The sequence below is a fragment of the Ranitomeya variabilis genome, chromosome 7 (genome assembly GCF_051348905.1).
Source record: "Ranitomeya variabilis isolate aRanVar5 chromosome 7, aRanVar5.hap1, whole genome shotgun sequence".
NCBI classification, from domain to species: Eukaryota; Metazoa; Chordata; class Amphibia; order Anura; family Dendrobatidae; genus Ranitomeya; species Ranitomeya variabilis.
The window spans coordinates 23,790,545-23,816,608 of record NC_135238.1 but is presented as its reverse complement, the minus strand read 5'-3'; the positions used below and the strand labels follow the sequence as shown (position 1 = coordinate 23,816,608).

The window sequence follows — 26,064 nt, the reverse complement described above, 5'->3', positions numbered from 1 at the left end:
GTCAGTTACCAGTTAGATGAAAGGCCTGGCTTGCGGGTGAGGGGCTTCCGCAGGCTTGTGGTTTGTTCTGTGTGTGACTTGTCCTCACAGCTTCCCAGAGAAAAAGCTATAGGAAATGCTGCACTCAATCATTAAACCCTATGGGTCACTCCCCTCCTGCCCTCTGGGCTTAACCTAAATCTCCTCCCCTGGAGGTTTGGAAATAAATCTCCCTAAATCTATGAAAGATCATAACTCCTTTTTGGGTGGTCCTAGGGCAGCGGTTCTGGCGCCATCGGATATGACCATGCCTGTGTTACTCAGAGACTAAACACAATTTTGCTACCTAGATGCTAGTGGCTGTTCTATATAGCTCCCTTCCTGTGCATGTTAGAATGACTTCAGACCCAGACAGGTGCTTGCTCTGGTCTGGGTATATCTGAAATACAGTACATACGACATACAGCTAGGACGTATAGTATTTCAATAACTCCTTTATGAAATCCTAGGTGGCTGAACAAAGAACTAAAGGTACCTTCACACTAAACAACTTTCCAACGAGAACGACAACGATCCGTGACGTTGCAGCGTCCTGGATAGCGATCTCGTTGAGTTTGACACGCAGCAGTGATCTGGATCCTGCTGTGATATCGCTGGTCAGAGCTACAAGTCCAGAACTTTATTTGGTCGTCAGGTCGGCGTGTATCGTCGTGTTTGACAGGAAAAGCAACGATGTCAGCAATGTTTTACATGGAGCGTGAACGATAAGTGAGTCTCCGTTACGTCACTGGATCGCTCCTGCATCGTTCTGGAGTTGCTGTGTTTGACGTCTCTACAGCGACCTAACAACGACGCTCCAGCGATCTAGTTTAGGTCGGATCGTTGTCTATATCGCTGGAGCGTCGTTTAGTGTAACGGTACCTTAAAGGGAAGGTGCCATAAAAAAAATATTTTTACAGCAATTGTAAAAATGTAAAGAATTAATGTTTAAATTTTCTTAAAAAATATTTTCATTTGTTTATAATTTAGTAAAATATGAAAAATAATTTGAAAAGTTTTGGAATTTCCACTTTTAAACACTAGGGGGAGCAGCTGCTACAATTTCAGAAAAACCTAGTGTACAACTAGCTCACATTACAGCACTGCAGTAATTATGGGCGGAGTCTGCTGACCTGTGTGTGATGTCTCCTCTCCTTCCCTTCTGGGTGTCTGCTAAGGGATGAGAGGATGATATTCAGGAACCCAGTGAGCAGCCATTTTGTTGGTGACTGCAGAGTAAGGCTGCCGTCACACTATCAGTATTTGGTCAGTATTTTACCTCAGTATTTGTAAGCCAAAACCAGGAGTGGAACAATTAGAGGAGAAGTATAATAGAAACATATGCTCCACTTCTGTATTTATCACCCACTCCTGGTTTTGGCTTACAAATACTGAGGTAAAATACTGACCAAATACTGATAGTGGGACCGCAGCCTTATACTGACAAGTAGACAGTCACCGAGGAAGGCAGACAGCAAGGATTCTGGGAGATATGTGGTGGAGGGAGCAGGGTGACAGCAGCACAGAGTATTTCAGGAGAGCAGTGTGTTGGTCTATGGAGGGGCACCATGTTCAGTGCGCGGAGCAGCCAGGGATTGTATGCACATAGAGCGCTGTCTTTTATACACATGGATGGACCGTCTGCTCCACAGAAATCCAGGAAACATTTCTGCAGATTGATGGCCTGTTCTGAGCCAGACTTTGCATGCAGACCCCATTCCCCTCCTCAGATCCTGTCTTCTCCATCCTGTCCTGGCGATGTGTGAAAGCGAGACGACAGGCGCAGTCCGGGGTGATGCTGGGAAGGAAATGTAGCCTTATAGTAACGATAAAAATGAGACCCCTCTCTTCAGCTGCATCACCAGCCCTGACTGCACCTAACTGGAGGTCATGCTGCCCCCTCTATTACCCCAGACCCACGTGCAGGTGCTCAGCCAGAACCACCATAGAATGGGTCCGCTTTCTGAAGATAATACTGCCATAGAGTTCTCACATAATACCGCCATAGTGTTCTCACATAATGCCACCATATAGATCACACATAATACCGCCATATACATCACGCACAATACTATCAAATAGATCACACAATACTGTCATACAGTTCTCACATACCACCATATAGATCACAAATACCGCCATATAATTCTCACCTAGTACTTCCACATAGATCACACATAATCCCACAATATAGTTCTCATATACCACCGTCATATAGTTTTTACATCATTCCACAACACTGATCAAACATAATATTGCCATATAGATCTCATATAATACCGTCACATAGATCACACAATACTTGGCGGCATAATGTGTGATATTATATATATATACTAGCTGTACTACCCGGCTTCGCCCGGGTTAATGACTGCTGTTAGCAAAATAGAATGTGTTAACAAAAATTTATTCTGCACACAAAAACCACAAAACAAATAGATAGAAATGTAATTATTAAAAGGCAAAAACTAAGCAAATAGAAGCATTTCACAACATATATTAGCTTTGTTATACTGAGAATGTCTTTGTTGCCTATATTAACCAATCAGAGCTCAGGTTAATTAACTGTAGCAAAATAGAAGCTGAGCTGTGATTGGTTGCTATTGGCAGCCTGATAAATCCCCAGCCAACAGGAAGCCCTCCCCCCTGGCAGTATATATTAGCTCACACATACACATAATAGACAGGTCATGTGACTGACAGCTGCCGTATTTCCTATATGGTACATTTGTTGCTCTTGTAGTTTGCTTATTAATCAGATTTTTATTTTTGAAGGACAATACCAGACTTGTGTGTGTTTTAGGGCGAGTTTTATGTGTCAAGTTGTGTGTGTTGAGTTGCGTGTGGCGACATGCATGTAGCGACTTTTGTGAGATGAGTTTTGTGTGGCGACATGCGTGTAGCAACATTTTGTGTGTTGAGTTGCATGTGACAGGTTAGTGTAGCAAGTTGTGTGCAGCAAGATTTGTGCATGGCGAGTTTTGCGCGTGGCGAGTTTTATGTGTGGTGCATTTTGAGTATGTGCAAGTTTTGTGTGAGGCAACTTTTGCATGTGGTGCAACTTTTGTACATGTGGCAATTTTTCTGTGTGTGCAAGTTTTGCATGAGGTGAGTTTTCCATGAGGTGAGTTTTGCACGTGTGGCGAGTTTTGCGTGAGCCTAGTTTTGCATATGGCGAGTTTTGCATGTAGCGAGTTTTGAGTGGTGACTTTTGTGTTTCGACTTTTATGTGGCGAGGTTGGTGTGTGTGTGTGGTGAAATGTGTGCTGAGGGTGGTATATGTGTTCAAGCACGTGGTAGTGTGTGGCGCATTTTGTGTTTGTGTTCATATCCCCGTGTGTGGTGAGTATCCCATGTCGGGGCCCCACCTTAGCAACTGTACGGTATATACTCTTTGTCGCCATCGCTCTCATTCTTTAAGTCCTCATTGTTCACATCTGGCAGCTGTCAATTTTCCTCCAACACTTTTCCCTTCACTTTTTCCCCATTATGTAGATAGGAGCAAAATTGTTTGGTGAATTGGAACGCGCGGGGTTAAAATTTCACCTCACAACATAGCCTATGACGCTCTCGGGGTCCAGACGTGTGACTGTGCAAAATTTTGTGGCTGTAGCTGCGACGGTACAGATGCCAATCCCGGACATACACACATACATACATACACACATTCAGCTTTATATATTAGATATACCTGTATGTAATCTCCTGTATATAGTATATACCTGTGTGTCATCTCACCTATATATAGTATATATCTGTGTGTCATCTCCTGTATATAGTATATACCTGTATGTCATCTCCTCCTATACATAGCATATACCTGTGTCATCTCCTCCTGTATATACTATATACCTGTAGGTAATCTGCTCCTGTATATAGTATATACCTGTGTGTCATCTCCTCCTGTATATAGTATATACCTGTATGTCATCTCCTCCTGTATGTAGTATGTACCTGTATGTCATCTCCTCCTCTATATAGTATATACCTGTGTGTCATCTCTCCTGTATATAGTATATATCTGTGTGTCATCTCCTCCTGTATATAGTATATACCTGTGTGTCATCTCCCCTGTAAATAGTATATACCTGTGTGTCATCTCCTGTATATAGTATATAGCTGTATGCCATCTCCTCCTGTATTAGCCCTCGTTCACACGTTATTTGGTCAGTATTTTTACCTCAGTATTTGTAAGCTAAAATGGCAGCCTGATAAATCCCCAGCCAACAGTAAGCCCACCCCCTGGCAGTATATATTAGCTCACACATACACATAATAGACTGGTCATGTGACTGACAGCTGCCGGATTCCTATATGGTACATTTGTTGCTCTTGTAGTTTGTCTGCTTATTAATCAGATTTTTATTTTTGAAGGATACCAGACTTGTGTGTGTTTTAGGGCGAGTTTCGTGTGTCAAGTTGTGTGTGTTGAGTTGCGTGTGGCGACATGCATGTAGGGACTTTTGTGAGATGAGTTTTGTGTGGCGACATGCGTGTAGCAACTTTTTGTGTGTCGAGTTGCATGTGACAGGTTAGTGTAGCAAGTTGTGTGCAGCAAGTTTTGCGCATGGCGAGTTTTGCGCGTGGCGAGTTTTATGTGTGGTGCCTTTTGAGTATGTGCAAGTTTTGTGTGAGGCAACTTTTGCATGTGTTGCAACTTTTGTGCATGTGGCAATTTTTCTGCGTGTGGCAATTTTTCTGCGTGTGCAAGTTTTGCGTGTGGCGAGTTTTGCACGTGTGGCGAGTTTTGCATGTGGAGAGTTTTGCGCGTGGCGAGTTTTGAGCGGCGACTTTTGTGTTTCTACTTTTATGTGGCGAGGTTGGTGTATGTGTGGTGAAATGTGCACTGAGGGTGGTATATGTGTTCGAGCACGTGGTAGTGTGTGGCGCATTTTGTGTGTGTGTTCATATCCCCGTGGTGGTGTGATTATCCCATGTTGGGGCCCCACCTTAGCAACTGTACAGTATATACTCTTTGGTGCCATCGCTGTCATTCTTTAAGTCCCCCTTGTTCACATCTGGCAGCTGTTAATTTGCCTCCAACACTTTTCCTTTCATTTTTTCCCCATTATGTAGATAGGGGCAAAATTGTTTGGTGACTTGGAAAGCGCGGGGTTAAAATTTCACCTCACAATATAGCTTTGACGCTCTCAGGGTCCAGACGTGTGACTGTGCAAAATTTTGTGCCTGTAGCTGCGACGCCTCCAACACTTTTCCTTTCACTTTTTCCCCATTATGTAGATAGGGGCAAAATTGTTTGGTGAATTGGAAAGCGCGGGGTTAAAATTTCACCTCACAACATAGCCTATGACGCTCTCGGGGTCCAGACGTGTGACTGTGCAAAATTTTGTGGCTGTAGCTGCTACGGTTCAGATGCCAATCCCGGACATACATACATACATACATACATACACACACACACACATTCAGCTTTATATATTAGATTATAATATCCTGGCATAATGTGTGGTCTTTATGGGAGTATTATGTGATATATATATATATATATATATATATATATATATATAGCGGCATTATACGTGATCCATATGGTATTGTGCTGCTCTAGGGAGGTGAGAGACGTATGGTGGAAGGAGCAGGGTGACAGGAGCACAGTATTTCAGGAGAGCAGTGTACTGGTCTGTGGGTGGGAGGGTGTGCTCACACTCACACGCTCCCAACTGTACTTGCAGCCTTTACTGGCTATTAAAATGGGGGACACCCCCCAAAAAAAGATGTGGGGCCCCCTATAATTAATTAATTAACCATCAAATATTATGCAGACAGCTGCGGGCTGACATTAATAGCCTAGGAAGGGGCCATGGATACTGTCCCCCCCCAGGCTAAAAACATCAGCTCTCAGCCGCATTTTACATGTGCCTTTTCTGGCGCTTTGCCTGGCAATTTCCACTTGCCCTGTAGCGGTAGCAAGTGGGGTTCATATTTGTGGGGTTAATGTCACCTTCATATTGTCCGGTGACATCAAGCCCACGGCTTAGTAATGGAGAGGCGTCTATAAGGCACCCATTCATTACTAATCCTATAGTTGTATTGTAAATAAAGACTCGGCCAGAATAAAGTCCTTTATTAATCTTTTTTAAACCAGACCGAATGCATAATCCTCGACTCCCTCATCTCCCACAACAAAAATAATAAACCACATTGAGGAAAGACACGCGGGGGGGAGAGGAGTGCATAGGAGAGGATTAGATACTGACTGCTGAGCCGTGTATCTAATCCTGTCCTGTGTGATACCGACGGCTGAGCCGTGTATCTAATCCTGTCCTGTGTGATACCGACTACTGAGCCGTGTATCTAATCCTGTCCTGTGTGATACCGACGGCTGAGCCGTGTATCTAATCCTGTCCTGTGTGATACCGACTGCTGAGCCGTGTATCTAATCCTGTCCTGTGTGATACTGACTGCTGAGGACACAGTACACGGGACAGGATTAGCTACCCAGGACAGAGGTAGCAGTGGTAGGTGTATATAGAGGCAGGCAGTGGTATACAGAGGCAGGCAGTGGTATACAGAGGCAGGCAGTGGTATACAGAGGCAGGCAGGCAGTGGTATACAGAGGCAGGCAGTGGTATACAGAGGCAGGCAGTGGTATACAGAGGCAGGCAGGCAGTGGTATACAGAGGCAGGCAGTGGTATACAGAGGCAGGCAGTGGTATACAGAGGCAGGCAGTGGTATACAGAGGCAGGCAGGCAGTGGTATACAGAGGCAGGCAGTGGTATACAGAGGCAGGCAGTGGTATACAGAGGCAGGCAGTGGTATACAGAGGCAGGCAGGCAGTGGTATACAGAGGCAGGTAGTGGTATACAGAGGCAGGCAGTGGTATACAGAGGCAGGCAGTGGTATACAGAGGCAGGCAGTGGTATACAGAGGCAGGCAGTGGTATACAGAGGCAGGCTGGCAGTGGTATACAGAGGCAGGCAGGCAGTGGTATACAGAGGCAGGCAGTGGTATACAGAGGCAGGCAGTGGTATACAGAGGCAGGCAGGCAGTGGTATACAGAGGCAGGCAGCAGTGCTAGGTGCTATATAGGGGCTGGTAGCAGTGGTAGATGCATAAGAAAATAAAAACGCTGTACTTACCTTCTTTCCTCTACCAGGAAGTGCCGAGTCATGTTCAGGGCAGAGCAGTGTGACGATTTCCCTGCTGTGCTCTAAACAGGTCGGCAGTGATTGCAGCCTGTAATGTAATACTAAGTACAGGCTGCAATCACAGCTCCTCGATGCAGATACTTACCCTGGATCCTCGGCAGCAGCTTCTCCCGGCAGCAGCTTCTGCCATCGCACGCACTGAGCTGTGTGTGCGATGGCAGAGGGAAATAAACAAAATGGCCGCGATCTCCTCTCACAGCTGTGACGTGGCAGCTCAGTGGGCGTGGCCAAGTCACAGCTGAGAGGCAGGAGATGCGGTCGGAGCCCGACCGTTGGCTCCTATGTACATGGCTGCCGTAAGTGAGGTGTGCAAGTGTCGTGCGCAGACACTTACACCCACACTAAGGAAAATGGCGGCCTCCAGTGGTGAATGTAAAAGTGAATAAATAAAAAAGTATGAAAGAGGTACATTTACTTTTGTATTAAAAAATAATTGATTGTATAATCAATAATTATTAATACAAAAACTAAAATCACGGCACCCTCCCTTTAAGGCCACATGGCTTGGATCCACAGGGGGTCTTCCTGTAGGTTGCATACCAGCTGCTAATGGGGTTGTGAATCCTTTGTTGATTGAAGCTGGCCAGGTGTCATGTTACCACAGCATGTGCCGAAGGATTTTTTTTTATAATTCCATGCCCATTGTATACAGATGATTGACATGGAATTGTGTCTGCAGTATTCTTCACAAAGTTCAATATCTGTATTATTCTGTACCTATACACTGCCCAGTACTACTTCCCCTGTCCTGTATATCGGGCATAATTCTCAGTGTCTGTATTACTGTGTATATATAGACTGTACAGTAGCACTACTCCTGTCCACTGTGGTGTCCGAGGAGACGGACAGAGAGTGGACCCTCTGGGTCACGGTACTGACGCACCCAAGGGCGAGCGGGCCCGGGGGGCTACCCCTATACAGGGACAGTTGGGAGCAGGCCAAAGGAGGTCGAGTACCGCAACAGCTGATGCCAAGAGGGACGGCTCGAGGAGAGGCAGGTAGGGTATGGCAACAGAAAACAAATGGAAGGGAGGTGGAGAGAACCGAAGGAAGGCAAGGGAGATGGAGGAAGGGAAAAACCAGGGAGTAGGACTGGAAGAGCTGAATAGACAGGAACGGGCAAGAGACCGAACCACAAGGACCTGAGTTAGAGCACAAGAAGCACAATAGTAATCAGGCGCCTCCGTTATGGAGGAGCCGCCTGATATAGCCGTGGGAGGTACCTGATTGGAGGGAGGGGAAGCGTGGAAGAGGTTAAGAGGAGTGAGGAGCGGGCACCCGCGTCCTAAGGCGCATGTGCGGGGCAGACGCAGGGAGAGAGGAAGCGCGGACACCACGCCGGAATCCCCGGACAGCAGGAGGAGGAACCGGCGCGGCGCAGAGAGCGGCGACTGCCGCGGGAAGAGCCGGCAGGAGCAGGAGCCGCAGCAGCGGGCGAGACAGCAGGAGAAACCAGAGAACCGGTGCGGCGCAGAGAGCGGCGGCTGCAGCGGGAAGAGCCGACAGGAGCAGGAGCTGCAGCAGCGGGTATGACAGTACCCCCCCTCTTAAGACTCCCCCCTCTGAGGCTGGCCCAGAATCTATTTAGAATCCGTGGGGCATTAACGTTCTCCCTAGGTTCCCAAGACCTCTCTTCAGGACCAAACCCTTTCCAATCAATAAGGTAGAAGACTCTCCCTCTAATCCTCTTCATGGCCAGAATATCCCTTACTTCGAAATCGTTGTCACTGCTTAGAGGCAAAGGAGAGTCAAGTGGTGCAGGACAGAACCGATTAAGGACGAGGGGCTTCAGGAGCGAGACATGGAAGGCATTAGGGACTCGGAGCGAAGCCGGCAACCTCAATTTGTAAGCGACGTCGTTGATACGTCCCAGAACCTCGAAGGGGCCGATGTATCGAGGAGCCAACTTGTAAGAAGGGATCTTCAAACGGATATGTTTAGTAGAAAGCCAGACTTTATCACCAGGACGGTATGGTGGAAGATCTCTTCTCCTCTTATCAGCGTGTCTCTTCATTTGGGCAGAGGCCCGAACGAGTGCCTCCTTTGTCTCTCGCCAGATTTGAGAAAATTCAGAAGAGAGAGAATCCGCAGCAGGTACACCCGAAGAAGAAGACATAGGGAGGGGTACTCCCGGGTTTAGACCGGAGACCACAAAAAATGGAGATTTAGAAGTAGCCTCACTAGGATGATTATTATGGGCAAACTCAGCCCAAGGGAGAAGAGACACCCAATCATCGTGATGAGCATTGGTAAAGTTGCGTAGATAGGAGGTCAAGATTTGATTTATCCTTTCCACTTGCCCGTTGGTCTGCGGATGGTAGGCGGAGGAGAAATCCAGGGATACGCCTAAGAGCTTACAGAGAGCTCTCCAGAACTTGGAGGTAAATTGAACCCCCCGATCGGACACAATTCGCAGAGGAAGTCCATGTAATCTGAAGATATGAAGGAAAAAAATTCTTGCCAATTCTGAAGCTGAAGGTAGTCCCGGTAAGGGAATGAAATGGGCCATCTTGGAGAAGCGATCCACAACTACAAGGATGGTTGTACATCCAGAGGAGCGAGGCAAATCTGTGACAAAATCCATGGCTATCTGTTGCCAAGGGGCTTCAGGAACGGGTAAAGGATGTAGAAGACCAGAAGGTAGTTCTCTGGGTACCTTGTTTCTAGCACAGGTCATGCAGGAGGCTACGAACTCTGAAACATCTTGTCGTAGGGATGGCCACCAATAATATCGGGAGAGAAGAAGAAACGTCTTCTTAGTACCGACATGTCCAGCAATCTTAGAGGAATGTCCCCAATGTAATACCTCTGTTCTCTTGTCACACGGGACAAAAGTTTTGCCAGGCGGAACTGAGTGGAGATTCGAAGGAGCTACCATAATGAATTTAGCAGGATCGATGATGTGAGAAGGAACTTCCTCCGTCTCGGGAGATTGCAAGGACCGAGAGAGTGCATCTGCTTTAGCGTTCTTGTCTCCGGGACGAAAATGCAGTTTGAAATCAAAACGAGAAAAGAACAAAGACCACCTAGCTTGCCTGGAATTGAGTCTCTGAGCGGATTGAATGTAGGCCAAGTTCTTGTGATCAGTGAAAATTACAAAGGGATGAATGGCTCCCTCCAAGAGATAGCGCCACTCCTGTAGAGCCAATTTTATAGCCAGCAACTCTCGATCTCCAATAGAATAGTTGCATTCCGCAGGAGAAAACGACTTTGAGAAGAACCCACAAGGAACCAGACGACCAGAGAGAGAACGTTGAGAGAGGACCGCCCCGGCACCAGTAGAGGAGGCGTCCACCTCGAGGACGAAGGGTCTGCTGGCTACAGGCCGATGAAGAACAGGAGCGGAAGCGAAGGCCCGTTTCAAGGAAAGAAAGGCGTCTTCAGCCTCCTGAGGCCAAACGTCTGGTTTTGCTCCTTTCCGGGTAAGGACGACAAGAGGTTTAGTTACTGAAGAGAAATGCGGGACGAACTGTCTGTAGTAGTTTGCGAAGCCTAAAAATCGTTGGATGGCCTTGACCCCAACGGGACGGGGCCACTTGAGAACAGCAGACAATTTCTCTGGGTCCATCTTCAACCCCAAGTCAGAGATAATGTACCCCAGGAAGGGCAAGGAAGTTTGTTCAAATAAACATTTCTCAATCTTCGCATAGAGACGATTCTCCCGAAGACGTTGTAGAACCAGACGGACGCTTCTCCTGTGGGAAGACAAGTCGGGAGAAAAAATAAGGATGTCATCTAAGTATACTACTACACAGGAATACAGTAAGTCACGGAAGATCTCATTCACGAATTCCTGGAAGACTGCTGGGGCATTACAGAGACCAAAAGGCATGACTAGGTATTCATAATGACCGTCTCGAGTGTTAAAGGCGGTCTTCCACTCGTCTCCAGCGCGAATTCGGACCAAATTATAGGCCCCTCTAAGATCTAGTTTGGAAAAAATTCGGGCTCCCCTCAAACGGTCGAAAATCTCAGGGATCAGAGGTAGGGGATATCTGTTCTTGACCGTGATGGCATTCAGGCCCCGGTAGTCAATACAAGGCCGAAGGGATCCATCTTTCTTCCGGACGAAGAAGAAACCGGCTCCAGCCGGGGAAGACGACTTTCGGATGAAACCCTTGGCTAGATTTTCTCGGATGTACTCAGACATGGCTGTGGTCTCTGCTGGAGACAAAGGATAGGTTCTTCCTTTAGGAAGAGAAACTCCAGGGATTAGCTCGATTGGACAGTCGAAAGTTCGATGTGGAGGAAGGATCTCTGCATCCTTTTTATCAAAGACATCGGCAAACGAAAGGTAGGCAGAAGGAAGATTTGGAGGGTTGACGGATGCTTGAGGGTGGACAGAACGGGAAACGAGCAGCAGACAACGTTCATGACAACCATGCCCCCATCGGAGAATCTCCCCAGAGCGCCAATCCAGAACTGGCTCGTGCGACCTGAGCCAGGGTAAACCCAAAAGCAGAGCATGAGACAGGTAGGGCAAAACATAAAATGCTATCTTCTCCTGGTGTAGAGCTCCAATCTGCATCTCCAACTCGAGGGTCACCATTTTAATGGGGACAGAAAGCGGTTTGCCGTCTACTGCAGAGATTTGACGCGGAGTCTCAAGAGCAACCACTGGTATCTGAAACTGGTTCACCACGTCCTCACGAATGAAATTACCAGCCGCACCCGAGTCCACATATGCCTCCACAGACCTGCGCTCCCGACCTAAGAAAATCAAAGCTGAGATGGTTAAGGGTAGAGAGGGGTTAGGGTCACCTAGGAAGGCCTCTCTTACCTGGCCTAGGTGGAGGAGTTTCCCGGCCTCTCTGGGCAGGAACGTAGGAAATGATTGACCCCTCCGCAGTAGAGACACAAGCCCTGTGCCAACCTCTCCTTACGTCGCTGCTCCGACAATTTAACACGATCTACCTGCATCGGCTCCGGGGCAGGTAAAGCGGAGGGTTTGAAAGAAGGAGACCCGGATGCCAAATTGGTTTTAAAAGGCCTCCTTTCCCTGACTAACTCCCGAGAGCGTTCCTGGAAGCGTAAATCAATACGCGTAGCCAGAGATATAAGATCCTCCAAGGTAGTGGGAGTATCCCGGCCAGCGAGCTCGTCCTTAATCTTGGACGAAAGCCCTCTCCAAAAAGCCCCTACCAATGCCTCGTTATTCCATCCGAGCTCAGAGGAAAGAGTTCGGAAGCGGATTGCATATTGCCCAACTGTGAGATTTCCTTGTTGCAGGTTAAAGAGGGATTCTGTAGTAGAAGCCACCCGACCTGGCTCATCAAAGACCCTCCGAAAAGTATCTAAGAAAATCTGAATGCTGGCTACTACCGGATCATCCCGCTCCCATAACGGGTTTACCCAGGCTAGGGCCTCCCCCTCCAGATGAGACACAATGAAGGCCACTTTAGCACGATCTGATGGATACTGCTGTGGTAGAAGCTCGAAGTGAAGACGGCACTGGTTCAAAAAAACCCGACACAATTTGGGGTCACCGCTATACCTAGGGGGCTTTCCCAAACGAGGAGGGGGAAGTGGTACTGAGTCACGGCGTGAGACTGAAGCAGCGGTAGTAGATTGTAGAGAGAGTAAACGGTCGTCAATGGACGCCATATAAGTGAGGATATGGGACTGGGTATCTCGCTGCTGCGCAAGCTCCTGCTGGAGACCAGCCAACAGTGGAGCGTTACTAGGATCAGAAGTCTGCAGGGCTGTCAAACGGGAGTCCATAGATTTCATGACCGACATGATCCGGGTCTGATTCTCCCGTAAGAACAACAACTCTTTCTGAGTTGCCGCAGAGGCACCAGCGGGGTCCATGGCCTGATTATACTGTGGTGTCCGAGGTGACGGACAGAGAGTGGACCCTCTGGGTCACGGTACTGACGCACCCAAGGGCGAGCGGGCCCGGGGGGCTACCCCTATACAGGGACAGTTGGGAGCAGGCCAAAGGAGGTCGAGTACCGCAACAGCTGATGCCAAGAGGGACGGCTCGAGGAGAGGCAGGTAGGGTATGGCAACAGAAAACAAATGGAAGGGAGGTGGAGAGAACCGAAGGAAGGCAAGGGAGATGGAGGAAGGGAAAAACCAGGGAGTAGGACTGGAAGAGCTGAATAGACAGGAACGGGCAAGAGACCGAACCACAAGGACCTGAGTTAGAGCACAAGAAGCACAATAGTAATCAGGCGCCTCCGTTATGGAGGAGCCGCCTGATATAGCCGTGGGAGGTACCTGATTGGAGGGAGGGGAAGCGTGGAAGAGGTTAAGAGGAGTGAGGAGCGGGCGCCCGCGTCCTAAGGCGCATGTGCGGGGCAGACGCAGGGAGAGAGGAAGCGCGGACACCACGCCGGAATCCCCGGACAGCAGGAGGAGTGTCATGATTCTCAATGGCGAGAGAACATAGCCCAGCATATATGAGAACTAGCTCTTGGAAGATGGAAACTATACTGACCATGAACTAAACCTGCCGCACAACTAGAAGTGGCCGGGTAGCATGCCTACGTTTTTTTATTCCTAGATGCCCAGCGCCAGCCGGAGAACTACCTAATCCTAGCAGAGGAAAAGACAGTCCTGGCTCACCTCTAGAGAAATTTTCCCAAAAGGCAGACAGAGGCCCCCACATATATTGGCGGTGATTTAAGATGAAATGACAAACGTAGTATGAAAATAGGTTTAGCAAAATCGAGGTCCGCTTACTAGATAGCATGAAGACAGAAAGGGCACTTTCATGGTCAGCAGAAATCCCTATCAAAACACCATCCAGAAATTACTTTAAGACTCTAGCATTAACTCATAACACCAGAGTGGCAATTTCCGCTCACAAGAGCTTTCCAGACACAGTAACGAAACAGCAGCTGTGAACAGGAACAAAATGCAAAAACACACAAGGACAAAAGTCCAACTTAGCTGGGAGTTGTCTAGTAGCAGGAACATGCACAGAAAGGCTACTGATTACATTGTTGACCGGCATGAAACTGACAGAGGAGCAAGGTTATATAGCGACTCCCACATCCTGATAGGAGCAGGTGAACAGAGGGGATGATGCACACAAGTTAAATTCCACAAGTGGCCACCGGGGGAGCCCAGAATCCAATTTCACAACAGAGGAGGAACCGGGGAACCGGCGCGGCGCAGAGAGCGGCGACTGCCGCGGGAAGAGCCGGCAGGAGCAGGAGCCGCAGCAGCGGGCGAGACAGCAGGAGAAACCAGAGAACCGGTGCGGCGCAGAGAGCGGCGGCTGCAGCGGGAAGAGCCGACAGGAGCAGGAGCTGCAGCAGCGGGTATGACATCCTATATGCTGGATATAATTCTCAATATCTGTATTATTCTTGTGAGGCAGTGAGGGGGATCATACACGAGGGCCATTATGCGTCCACCAGGATGCATATAGACATATTAAACCTGCTGGAGCACATTGTTTTTACAGCAAAACGTCTGTGAATTACAAGGCAAAGTAAATGTGTGGATTTGGTCAAAGTAGTTGACCAAGTCAGATTTTAGGAAAACCTAACATGGGTTTTTATTTTTGGAAGGATTTGTAGGTTTGGTAGTGGGACAAATCGCTCCCTCCACTCCGAATTTTGGGAGTGGCTCTAAGTCCATGATTCCCATTTAAACTCTCAGATTTTTCTTGGGTGTGTCACTTTGGTTTTTGCAAGCTGCAAATCAGGAGACTCTGTGCAACCCAGGCCTGTGTGAAGCTAACACAGAGCCAGGGACTTCAAAGCGGATGACACGGCAGTGCCACTGACGATGGCAACGGTTTGGAACTCGGACTGTTTTTGTGGACCTGGCTGTGAACCGGAGGATACAGTTTTCCTGTTTATGTGAGCTTCTGGAATACATACACTTTATGCTGAACTTTCTGTGGTCCCTGACTATCTATCACACTGTGTAAACCCTGCTGCACTACATATGGAGGAGAATGATGGTAGTATAAACTGAGGCATACCCAAAGCAAGTTATATGTCAGTAATTAAGCCCGCCACACTGCAGCCGAGGTCGGCCGATAAAATGGAGGAGCTGTTGAAGCAGTTGGTTCTCAGTCAGCAGCAACAAATGGAGTTGTACCAGCAGAAGACGAACAACCTCCTAATGCAGCAAATTGCGGCCCTGTGAGAGACGCACTCACGACCGACCCCGATCCGTTCTGAGGCCTGGGACAAGGTCCGGTCAGCGCTGAGGAAGATGTGTCTTGAGGACGACATGGCAGCTTTCCTCACTGTGTTTGAGCCACAGCTCAGCGGAAAAACCTGCCGATTTCCCAGTGGGCTAAAGTGGTGGCCCTGTTCATGATGGTAGATGACCAGAAGGCCTACTTTGACCTCAGCAGGGAGGATGTCAAGAACTATGGGAAATTAGAAAGCGAGATCTTTGCCCGACTGGGGCTTAACCCTTATGTACGGGCACAATGGGTGTTTCAGTGGTCCTTCGTGGAGGCCCGACCTGTCAGGTCTCAGGCATATGACTTGCTGCAGCTAGTAAAAAAATGGCTCCAGCCTGAGACCCTGACTCCTTCCCAGATGGTAGAGAGGGTGGTGGTCGACCGGCTGGCGAGAACTCTGCCAGTTGCTATTTAGCACTGGGTGGGCCAAGGGGATTCAGGCACCCTAGACCAGGTGGTTAGCCTGATCAAGTGTTATACGGCTACTTAGGACTTCATACGGGGCTCTATTCCACTACGTTTATCACGCGAGGCACCGCCAGCCCAGGACCCTGGAGAAAGGACACGACCCTCTGTTGGGGACAGTTGGGACCGAGCCCGTACTGAGGGGGCACTCCAGAGAGAGAGTGACAAGAGACCCGTTTCCCATAAACCGGTTTCTTGGACTAGCTGTGCCACAGCTATTAAGTGTTGGCGATGCCAAGGGCCATGAAATGTGGCTACCAACTGCCCCCTGATGGCTGAAACCATGGATTGCAGGTTTACTCACCATGTATCGATGTACGCCCAGGCCGTCTTCACCGCCGATCCTTTTCGTCCCAGTGGGTGAACCCCATCTGTGCCAGGTGCGCATTAACTGACATGAGGTCGAGGCTCTCCTGGACTCAGAGAGCCTAGTGACACTTGTGCATGGGTCATTAATCTCTAGGTCACAACCCACTGGGAAAAAAGTTGGGGTTGTATGCATTCATGGTGAACTTCACAAATATCCAACAGTGGACGTTACATTTTTTACTCCGTGCGAAGAGGTTAAAAATGTGGTGGGAGTGCTGAAGACCCTTCTTTACTGGGCTGTTCTTGGAAGGGACTTGCCCCTGTTCTGGTCCCTGTGGAAGAATTAAATTAAACCTCCCAGGACAAATATTTTTCCGGATGCAGAGCCCGAAGATTTTGAGACAGGGATTCCTGCCGTAGAGGTCACCCCCATAGGGAAAAAATGAGAACCTGACAGGTTTCCCCTAGAGGGGATGGCAGGAGAGCTCGAGGAGACTCTGACACATCTTGAGATGGAAGTGCCTTGGGGGACTTTTGTGACAGCCCAGCTCCAGGATCCCACTCCGACCAAGGCACGGAAAAGATCGATAGAGGGAAATGGGGTGGCACAGCAACCGGGTGTGGAGGCGGTATTCCTGCGCATAGCAGTCAACCAGGAATTACTTTATAGGGTTGACAAAATCTGGGACAAAGTAGTGGAACAGCTGGTAGTGCTCCAATCCTACCGTCGGGCGGTGCAAAAATAGATAAGCTCACAACCCAGCATCAAGTGTCCTCATACTTGCGAGTCCTAACACTATTTTCAAAAACAGCAACATAGAAATTTTTTTTCGCAGGATGCAGCCAGGCCTGCATTGGGTTGGGAGCTTATCTATTTTGGCCAAAATATCAACCAATACCTCATTTAATGTACTGTATATACTCGATTATAATCCGACCCGAGTATAAGCCGAGATCCCTAATTTTGCCACAAAAAAACTGGGAGTGGGAAATGCAGCAGCTACTGGTAAATTTCAAAAATAAAAATAGATACCAATAAAAGTAAAATTGATTGAGACATCAGTAGGTTAAATGTTTTTGAATATCTATTTTGAATCAGGAGCCCCATATAATGCTCCATAAAGTTCATGATGGACCCCATAAGATGCTCCATACAAAACTATGCCCCATATAATGCTGCACAAAGGTTAATAATGGCCCCGTAAGATGCTCCGTATTAAAATATGACCCATATAATACTGCACAAAGGTTAATGCTGGCTCCATAAGATGCTCCATAGCACAATATGCCCCAAATGCTGCTCCATAAAGGTTGATGGCCTCCATAAGATGCTCCATAGCATAATATGCCCCACATGCTGCTCCATAAAGGTTGATGGCCCCCATAAGATGCTCCATAGCATAATATGCCCCCCATGCTGCTGCTGCTGCTGCGATTAAAAAAAATAGAAATGACATACTCACCTCTCATCACTGGGCGCCGAGTGCGGGGTCCTGGGCAGGCGGGGACACTGGCGGGCTATGGGGGCCAGGTGCCGGAGTCGTCGCTGGCTCAGGCCCCCGGCACTTGCGATATTCACTTGTCCCCGTTCCACAGCTGCGCGACGCTGTCTTCCGGGTCTCTGCATTGACTGTTCAGGCAAAAAGCACGCACTAACCACGTCATTGCTCCTTCTGACCTGAAAGTCACAGCTGGAAGGATGGGAAGACAGCGCGTTGGTGGAACAGGGACAGGTGAATATAGTATGGCTCTCCCTCCCGTCGTACTCATCCCTTCCTGGCGCGGTCTCACTGCAAGCCCCTGCTTCTCGGATGGTCTCCGGCACGTGCCGGCAGCTTGTTCCTGTGTTCAGCGGTCACATGGTACCGCTCATTAAAGTAATGAATATGCGCACCACGCCTATGGGAGTGGAGTCACGTCCATATTCATTACTTTAATGAGCGGTACCACGTGACCGCTGAACACAGGAAGAGCTGCCAGAGCCGGAGACAATCTGAGAAGCAGGGACTTGCAGAGACCCCGCCGGGAAGGTGAGTATAATGTGACAGCTGCTGCTCCCCTTCCCTCCCCGACCCCCTGGGACAATGACTCGAGTATAAGCCGAGAGGGGCACTTTCAGCCTAAAATAAATGGGCTGAAAATCTCGGCTTATACTCGAGTATATACGGTATTTATCATATGCATTATTTTTTTCATCTTAAATTGTACTTTTTACCATTTTTTTGCAAGAATAAGTCAGGCCCCTTTTTGTTGGTTGGGTGTACTGGGGAGTCTGTCCTTGTGAGGTTCACTCATAGGCTGGAGTCACACTAGCGTATTGCATCCGATGTGATATGCTAATGACCCTGTCATGCGTCTGTGCTCCGAGCCTCTCGCATAGAGTGGATCGGAGCACAGTTGCGGAGGAGGCGGAGAAATGAATTTTTCCATCTCCTCCATTGCCGGGGTCAGCATATAACGCACATCACTCGGATGATATCCGAGTGATGTTCGTTGTCTCCCTCGCACCCATAGGCTTATATGGGTGCGAGTGAGCCGAGTCTCGGCCAAGTGTCGGTGACAGTCACAGCATGCTGCGATTTCACTCACACACTGAAAACGGCCAAGAAAAAAAACAGTGATGTGAGCTGCCCCATAGATGAATACTAGTCAGAGTGCTATGCGATTTTTTATTGCAAAGCTCTCGTCCGTATTCAAAGGTAGTGTGACGTCGGCCTTAGTGCTGGACAGCCCGCCTGACATAATATTACGGGTGTCATTAATTGGCTGTAAGCCGGACACTGTGCATCACACCTACCTGTGTGACTGGTGTTCTACTCAAGCCTCATTTGTGTACATTTTTTCTACTAGGCAGCCATCACCTCAATAATCTGGTAGGTGTGTGAGTGGCTGCTTTTATCAGTAGTTTGCACATGTTCTGACCCTGCATTTATAATGGGGGTCTGCTGCATCCTGCCTGTGCATTTGTGATCTGACTGGTGTTGGTAAGGCTGTTTCCTTCTGGTATATCACACTGTATAATGACCCCCACATTTTGAGAACCTCCCACAGTAGCCCCTACAATAGCTGCCACGCTCTATATAATGGACCCCAAAGTAGCCCTACAATAGCTGCCATGCTGTGTAATGGACCCCACAGTAGCCCCTACAATAGCTGCAATGCAGTATAATGGACCCCACAGTAGCCCCTACAATAGCTGCCATGCTGTATAATGGACCCCACAGTAGCCCCTACAATAGCTGCCATGCTGTATAATGGACCCCACAGTAGCCCCTACAATAGCTGCCGTGCTGTATAATGGACCCCACAGTAGCCCCTACAATAGCTGCCATGCTGTATAATGGACCCCACAGTAGCCCCTACAATAGCTGCCATGCTGTGTAATGGGCCCCACAGTAGCCCCTACAATAGCTGCCATGCTGTATAATGGACCCCACAGTAGCCCCTACAATAGCTGCCATGCTGTATAATGGACCCCACAGTAGCCCCTACAATAGCTGCCATGCTGTATAATGGACCCCACAGTAGCCCCTACAATGTATGAGTGACCGTTCACCCCACACACGTAGTATATAATGCCAGTCACACTACAAATTTTAATTAAAATAAAAAACTCCTAATCCACGATTCTGATGAGACCCTCATTAAAGCGCGTACGGACCAAAGCATTACAGCCATGCAATGACTTCACCGCACCAGAACCTTGGCCGCTGCATCACCCTGTTGTTCTATAGACTGCAGGCTAAAAGTGACCAGTGGTCTAGAGAACAGAGAGCGGTAGTGTGGGGAGAACATGTCTGGTCCACATCAGAGCTTATCTACAGTATATCAGCGTGCTGCCGATATCTCTCGGAGTCCAGATAATGTAGTAGATGTTACATGCAGTCCTATGCAAAACCACATATGCCAGAGAAAACTGTGAGAATGTAGATGTGACCTGCAGTCCTATGTAACACCACAGATGGCACAGTGATAACTGAGTAAATACAAAGTTGCAGATGTCATCTGGTATTTTTAAGGGGTTAAATGACTTTGGACCCCTGATCTCACACCATCATTACATAGATAGTGATACCCTGCATCAAAGAGGGCAAACATGAAATTTTGATGCCAGATCTGATGCCCAGAACCTGTTTAGGCTAGGCTGAAATGACCTGAGTTTGATGCGGGGCATGATTATCTATGTAATAGTGGTGTGAGATTAGTGGCCCAAAGTCATTTAACCCCTTAAAAACACGTTACTTACTCAAATAGTTAAAATTGACTAATTTGCCCACTTGGATGCCAGATCTGATGCCCAGAACCCATTTGGGCCAGGCTGGAGTTACCTGAGTTAGATGAGGGGCATCACTATCTGTGTGTCTGCATTGTGAGATCACTGACCCAAATTAATTTAACCATTTTAATTTGTATTTTATCATTGTATTTTTTGGCATTAAATCTATAAAAAATAGAAAAAAGGCAGAATAAGAAACCAACTTCAACCCCAAATATCAAACTGTTTGAATAACGGCTCAGACTCATTTGCGAGAAAAATGCACGAGAACAATCAGATAAAAAATCCCGTCTCTCACGCCTCCTGTCTCTCTTCCCTCCTGTCTCTCTTCTTGTCTCTCATTCCTCCCATCTCTGTTTTACCTCCTCTCACTCTTACCTCCCGTCTCTCTCTTACCTCCTGTCTCTCTCTTTCCTCGTCTCTTCTGTTCCCTCTTGTCTCTCCTCCTGTCTCCCCTCGTCTCTCTCTTACCTCCCGTCACTCTCTTACCTCCCGTCACTCTCTTCCCTCTTGTCTCTCTCTTCCCTCCTGTCTCTCTCCTCCTCTCTCTCTTCCCTATCTCTTTCCTCTTCTCTCTCTCTTCCCTCGTCTCTCTTACCTCCTCTCTCTCTTCCCTCCTGTCTCTTTCCTCGTCTCTCTTCCCTCCTGTCTCTCTCTTCCCTCCTGTCTCTTCCTCCTGTCTCTTTCCTCCTGTCTCTCTCTCTTCCCTCCTGTCTCTCTCTTCCCTCCTGTCTCTCTCCCCTCCGGTCTCTCTCTCCTCCGGTCTCTCTCTCCTCCGGTCTCTCTCTCCCCTCCTGTCTCTCTCCTCCCGTCTCTCTCTTTCCTCGTCTCTCTCTCCTCCCGTCTCTCTCTCCTCCCGTCTCTCTTTCTTCGTCTCTCTCTTCCCTCGTCTCTCTTCCCTCTTGTCTCTCTCTTCCCTCCTGTCCCTCTCTCCTCCTGTCTCTTCCCTCCTGTGTCTCTCTTTCCTCGTCTACCTTCCTTCCTGACTATTTCTTCCCTCCTGTCTCTCTCTCTTCCCTCTTGTCTCTCTCCCTCCTCTCTCTTTCCCCTCCTGTCTCTCTCTTACCTCAGGTCTCTCTCTTGTCTTCCTTCTCTCCTTACCTCTTCTTTCTCAGTTAGGGACTAATGTTTTTTTTTTTTTTTTTTTGAGGGAATGATGTCACCGGAAGGGGCGGGGCCTCTTTCAGTAGTCCAGTCAGTGAGGCCCGGCTAGCAGGAAGGGTTGTGTCCCGAATGTCCGGGCTCCTGCAGCTCCTGACTACACTGCAGCCCTCACACTGCAGCTGCTTCACTGCTGACAATGATAAGACTGTGCGGGCTCCTGTCAGATATAGATGTATGTCTGTACAATGTATGGGAACCCTGGCAGATGTTTATTAGTGAGGACATGAGAATGTGTAAGGTTCACTAATAAAGTGATTACAGTTATAGTCATTACTTATGTTTTATATTAGTCAAGAAATCACAATCTATGGGCTCCTGTCAGGTATATATTAGTGATGGTATCAGAATGTATGGGCCCCTGTCAGGTATATATTAGTGATGATACAGAATGTATGGGCTCCTGTCAGGTATATATTAGTGATGATACCAGAATGTATGGGCTCCTGTCAGGTATATATTAGTGATGGTATCAGAATGTATGGGCCCCTGTCAGGTATATATTAGTGATGATACAGAATGTATGGGCTCCTGTCAGGTATATATTAGTGATGATATCAGAATGTATGGGCTCCTGTCAGGTATATATTAGCGATGATATCAGAATGTATGGGCCCCTGTCAGGTATATATTAGTGATGATATCAGAATGTATGGGCTCCTGTCAGGTATATATTAGTGATGATATCAGAATGTATGGGCTCCTGTCAGGTATATATTAGTGATGATACAGAATGTATGGGCTCCTGTCAGGTATATATATTAGTGATAATATCAGAATGTATGGGCCCCTGTCAGGTATATATTAGTGATATCAGAATGTATGGGCCCCTGTCAGGTATATATTAGTGATGATATCAGAATGTACAGGCCCCTGTCAGGTATATATTAGTGATGATATCAGAATGTACGGGCTCCTGTCAGGTATATATTAGTGATATCAGAATGTATGGGCCCCTGTCAGGTATATATCAGTGATGACATCAGAATGTACGGGCTCCTGTCAGGTATATATTAGTGATATCAGAATGTATGGGCCCCTGTCAGGTATATATTAGTGATGATATCAGAATGTATGGGCCCCTGTCAGGTATATATCAGTGATGACATCAGAATGTACGGGCTCCTGTCAGGTATATATTAGTGATATCAGAATGTATGGGCTCCTGTCAGGTATATATTAGTGATGATATCAGAATGTATGGGCCCCTGTCAGGTATATATCAGTGATGACATCAGAATGTACGGGCTCCTGTCAGGTATATATTAGTGATGATATCAGAATGTACGGGCCCCTGTCAGGTATATATTAGTGATGATATCAGAATGTATGGGCTCCTGTCAGGTATATATTAGTGATGATATCAGAATGTATGGGCTCCTGTCAGGTATATATCAGTGATGACATCAGAATGTATGGGCTCCTGTCAGGTATATATCAGTGATGATATCAGAATGTATGGGCTCCTGTCAGGTATATATTAGTGATATCAGAATGTACGGGCCCCTGTCAGGTATATATCAGTGATGACATCAGAATGTACGGGCCCCTGTCAGGTATATATTAGTGATGATATCAGAATGTACGGGCCCCTGTCAGGTATATATTAGTGATGATATCAGAATGTATGGGCTCCTGTCAGGTATATATTAGTGATGGTATCAGAATGTACGGGCCCCTGTCAGGTATATATTAGTGATGATATCAGAATGTATGGGCTCCTGTCAGGTATATATTAGTGATGATATCAGAATGTATGGGCCCCTGTCAGGTATATATTAGTGATGGTATCAGAATGTATGGGCCCCTGTCAGGTATATATTAGTGATATCAGAATGTATGGGCCCCTGTCAGGTATATATCAGTGATGATATGAGAATGTATGGGCCCCTGTCAGGTATATATTAGTGATGATATCAGAATGTATGGGCCCCTGTCAGGTGTATATAAGTGATGATATCAGAATGTATGGGCCCCTGTCAGGTGTATATTAGTGATATCAGAATGTATGGGCTCCTGTCAGGTATATATTAGTGATATCAGAATGTATGGGCCCCTGTCAGGTATATATTACTGATGATATCAGAATGTATGGGCCCCTGTCAGGTATATATTAGTGATGATATCAGAATGTATGGGCCCCTGTCAGGTGTATATAAGTGATGATATCAGAATGTATGGGCCCCTGTCAGGTGTATATTAGTGATATCAGAATGTATGGGCCCTGTCAGGTATATATTAGTGATATCAGAATGTATGGGCTCCTGTCAGGTATATATTAGTGATATCAGAATGTATGGGCCCCTGTCAGGTATATATTACTGATGATATCAGAATGTATGGGCCCCTGTCAGGTATATATTAGTGATATCAGAATGTATGGGCCCCTGTCAGGTATATATTACTGATGATATCAGAATGTATGGGCTCCTGTCAGGTATATATTAGTGATGATATCAGAATGTACGGGCCCCTGTCAGGTATATATTAGTGATGATATCAGAATGTATGGGCTCCTGTCAGGTATATATCAGTGATGATATCAGAATGTATGGGCTCCTGTCAGGTATATATTAGTGATATCAGGCTGTATGGGCCCCTGTCAGGTGTATATAAGTGATGATATCAGAATGTATGGGCTCCTGTCAGGTGTATATTAGTGATATCAGAATGTATGGGCTCCTGTTAGGTATATATTAGTGATGATATCAGAATGTATGGGCCCCTGTCAGGTGTATATTAGTGATGGTATCAGAATGTATGGGCCCCTGTCAGGTATATATTAGTGATGATATCAGAATGTATGGGCTCCTGTCAGGTATATATTAGTGATGATACAGAATGTATGGGCTCCTGTCAGGTATATATTAGTGATATCAGAATGTATGGGCTCCTGTCAGGTATATATTAGTGATATCAGAATGTATGGGCCCTGTCAGGTATATATTAGTGATATCAGAATGTATGGGCTCCTGTCAGGTATATATTAGTGATGGTATCAGAATGTATGGGCCCCTGTCAGGTATATATTAGTGATGATATCAGAATGTATGGGCCCCTGTCAGGTATATATTAGTGATGATACAGAATGTGTGGGCCCCGTCAGGTATATATATTAGTGATGATATCAGAATGTATGGGCCCCTGTCAGGTACATACTGTATATTACTATCACCACTGATATACTGATACACAAGTACTCGTGATATATACAGGTGAGTCTCACAAAATTAGAATATCATCAAAAAGTTAATTTATTTCAGTTCTTCAATACAAAAAGTGAAACTCATATATTTTATAGAGTCATTACAAACAGAGTGATCTATTTCAAGTGTTTATTTCTGTTTATGTTGATGATTATGACTTACAGCCAATGAAAACCCTAAAAGTCATTATCTCAGTAAATTAGAATAATTAACAGAAAACACCTGCGAAGGCTTCATAAGTGTTTAAAATGGTCCCTTAGGCTATGTGCACACGATGCGGATCCACAGCGTTTTTGGACACTCGGAATTGCATCAAATTCACAGTGTAGTGCACAAGAAATGTTAGTCTATGTGAAATTGACATTTGGTGTGCACATGCTGCGGAAAAAAACATGCGGAATCGCAGTGTTTTTTTTCCGCGGCATGTCAATTCTTTTTGCAGATCTGCAGTGTTTCTGCACCCATTGACTTCCATTGTGTCAGGCCACTCCGTAGCTAAACCACAGGTTTAAAAAAGATATGTGGATTTGCTTAGGATGTGCCTGTAAGAAACGCTGCAGATCAGGAGGGGGAAGAAAGTGTGGGTGGAGACTGTGTGTGAGCCGAGATGTGCGGAGCTGTGTGCGGGTGTTTCTGTGTATCTGTGTGTGTGTGAGGGGCTGTGTGTGTGTGCATGCGGGTCTGTGTGTAGGCAGGCATTGTCCGATGGGACTACTAGTCCCATACGGCTATGCCTGCTACAGTGACAGCTAGCTGAATGATGGGAGAGTAGTAGTCCCATCATCTGGCTACTGTGTTCAAGTGTAAAAAAAACCACATACAAACATGTAGACATACAGTACATACAACATACAGTATATACTCACCAATCGCCTAGTCCCCGAAGCCCTCGATCACCTGTAATAAAAATAAAAAACCAATAGTATACTCCCTGATCCGATGTAATCCATTTAATAACGAGTGTCCCATGAAGAGACGATCTCCCTTGGAGAGCTGCCACATCGGCAGATACAACCGCTTTCCAGGGGCTCCGGGATACAATGACGGAAGGTATCCTTCCACACTGTATCCCTCCGCCTCTGTTAGTACAGTATAATTCATACTGTCACTTGCATCACCGCTGTGTGGGAAAATTCTCACGCAGCAGTGCCGTAAAGCGAGAGGCCATTGAACCCTCAGTGATAACACTGCAGGAGCCATTGTCTCCTGTCAGTGTGTCACTGGAGGCCTATAGAGCTGTTACATCTCCTGATGTGACAGCTCTATAGGGGAGATCGTCGTGGGACAATCATTATTAAATGGAC

General features: G+C 47.1%; 1 pseudogene across 1 annotated transcript in view; it reads right to left on the bottom strand.

Annotated features, from left to right (window-relative positions):
• LOC143785572 (uncharacterized) overlaps positions 1-21,789 on the bottom strand; it is a 40,967-nt pseudogene extending 19,178 nt beyond the window's left edge. Inside the window, exon 1 of the transcript XR_013218019.1 lies at positions 21,460-21,789. The product of XR_013218019.1 is annotated as an uncharacterized LOC143785572 (transcript). The remainder of the gene's footprint in view (positions 1-21,459) is intronic.
• Between the last annotated feature and the right edge of the window lie 4,275 nt (positions 21,790-26,064).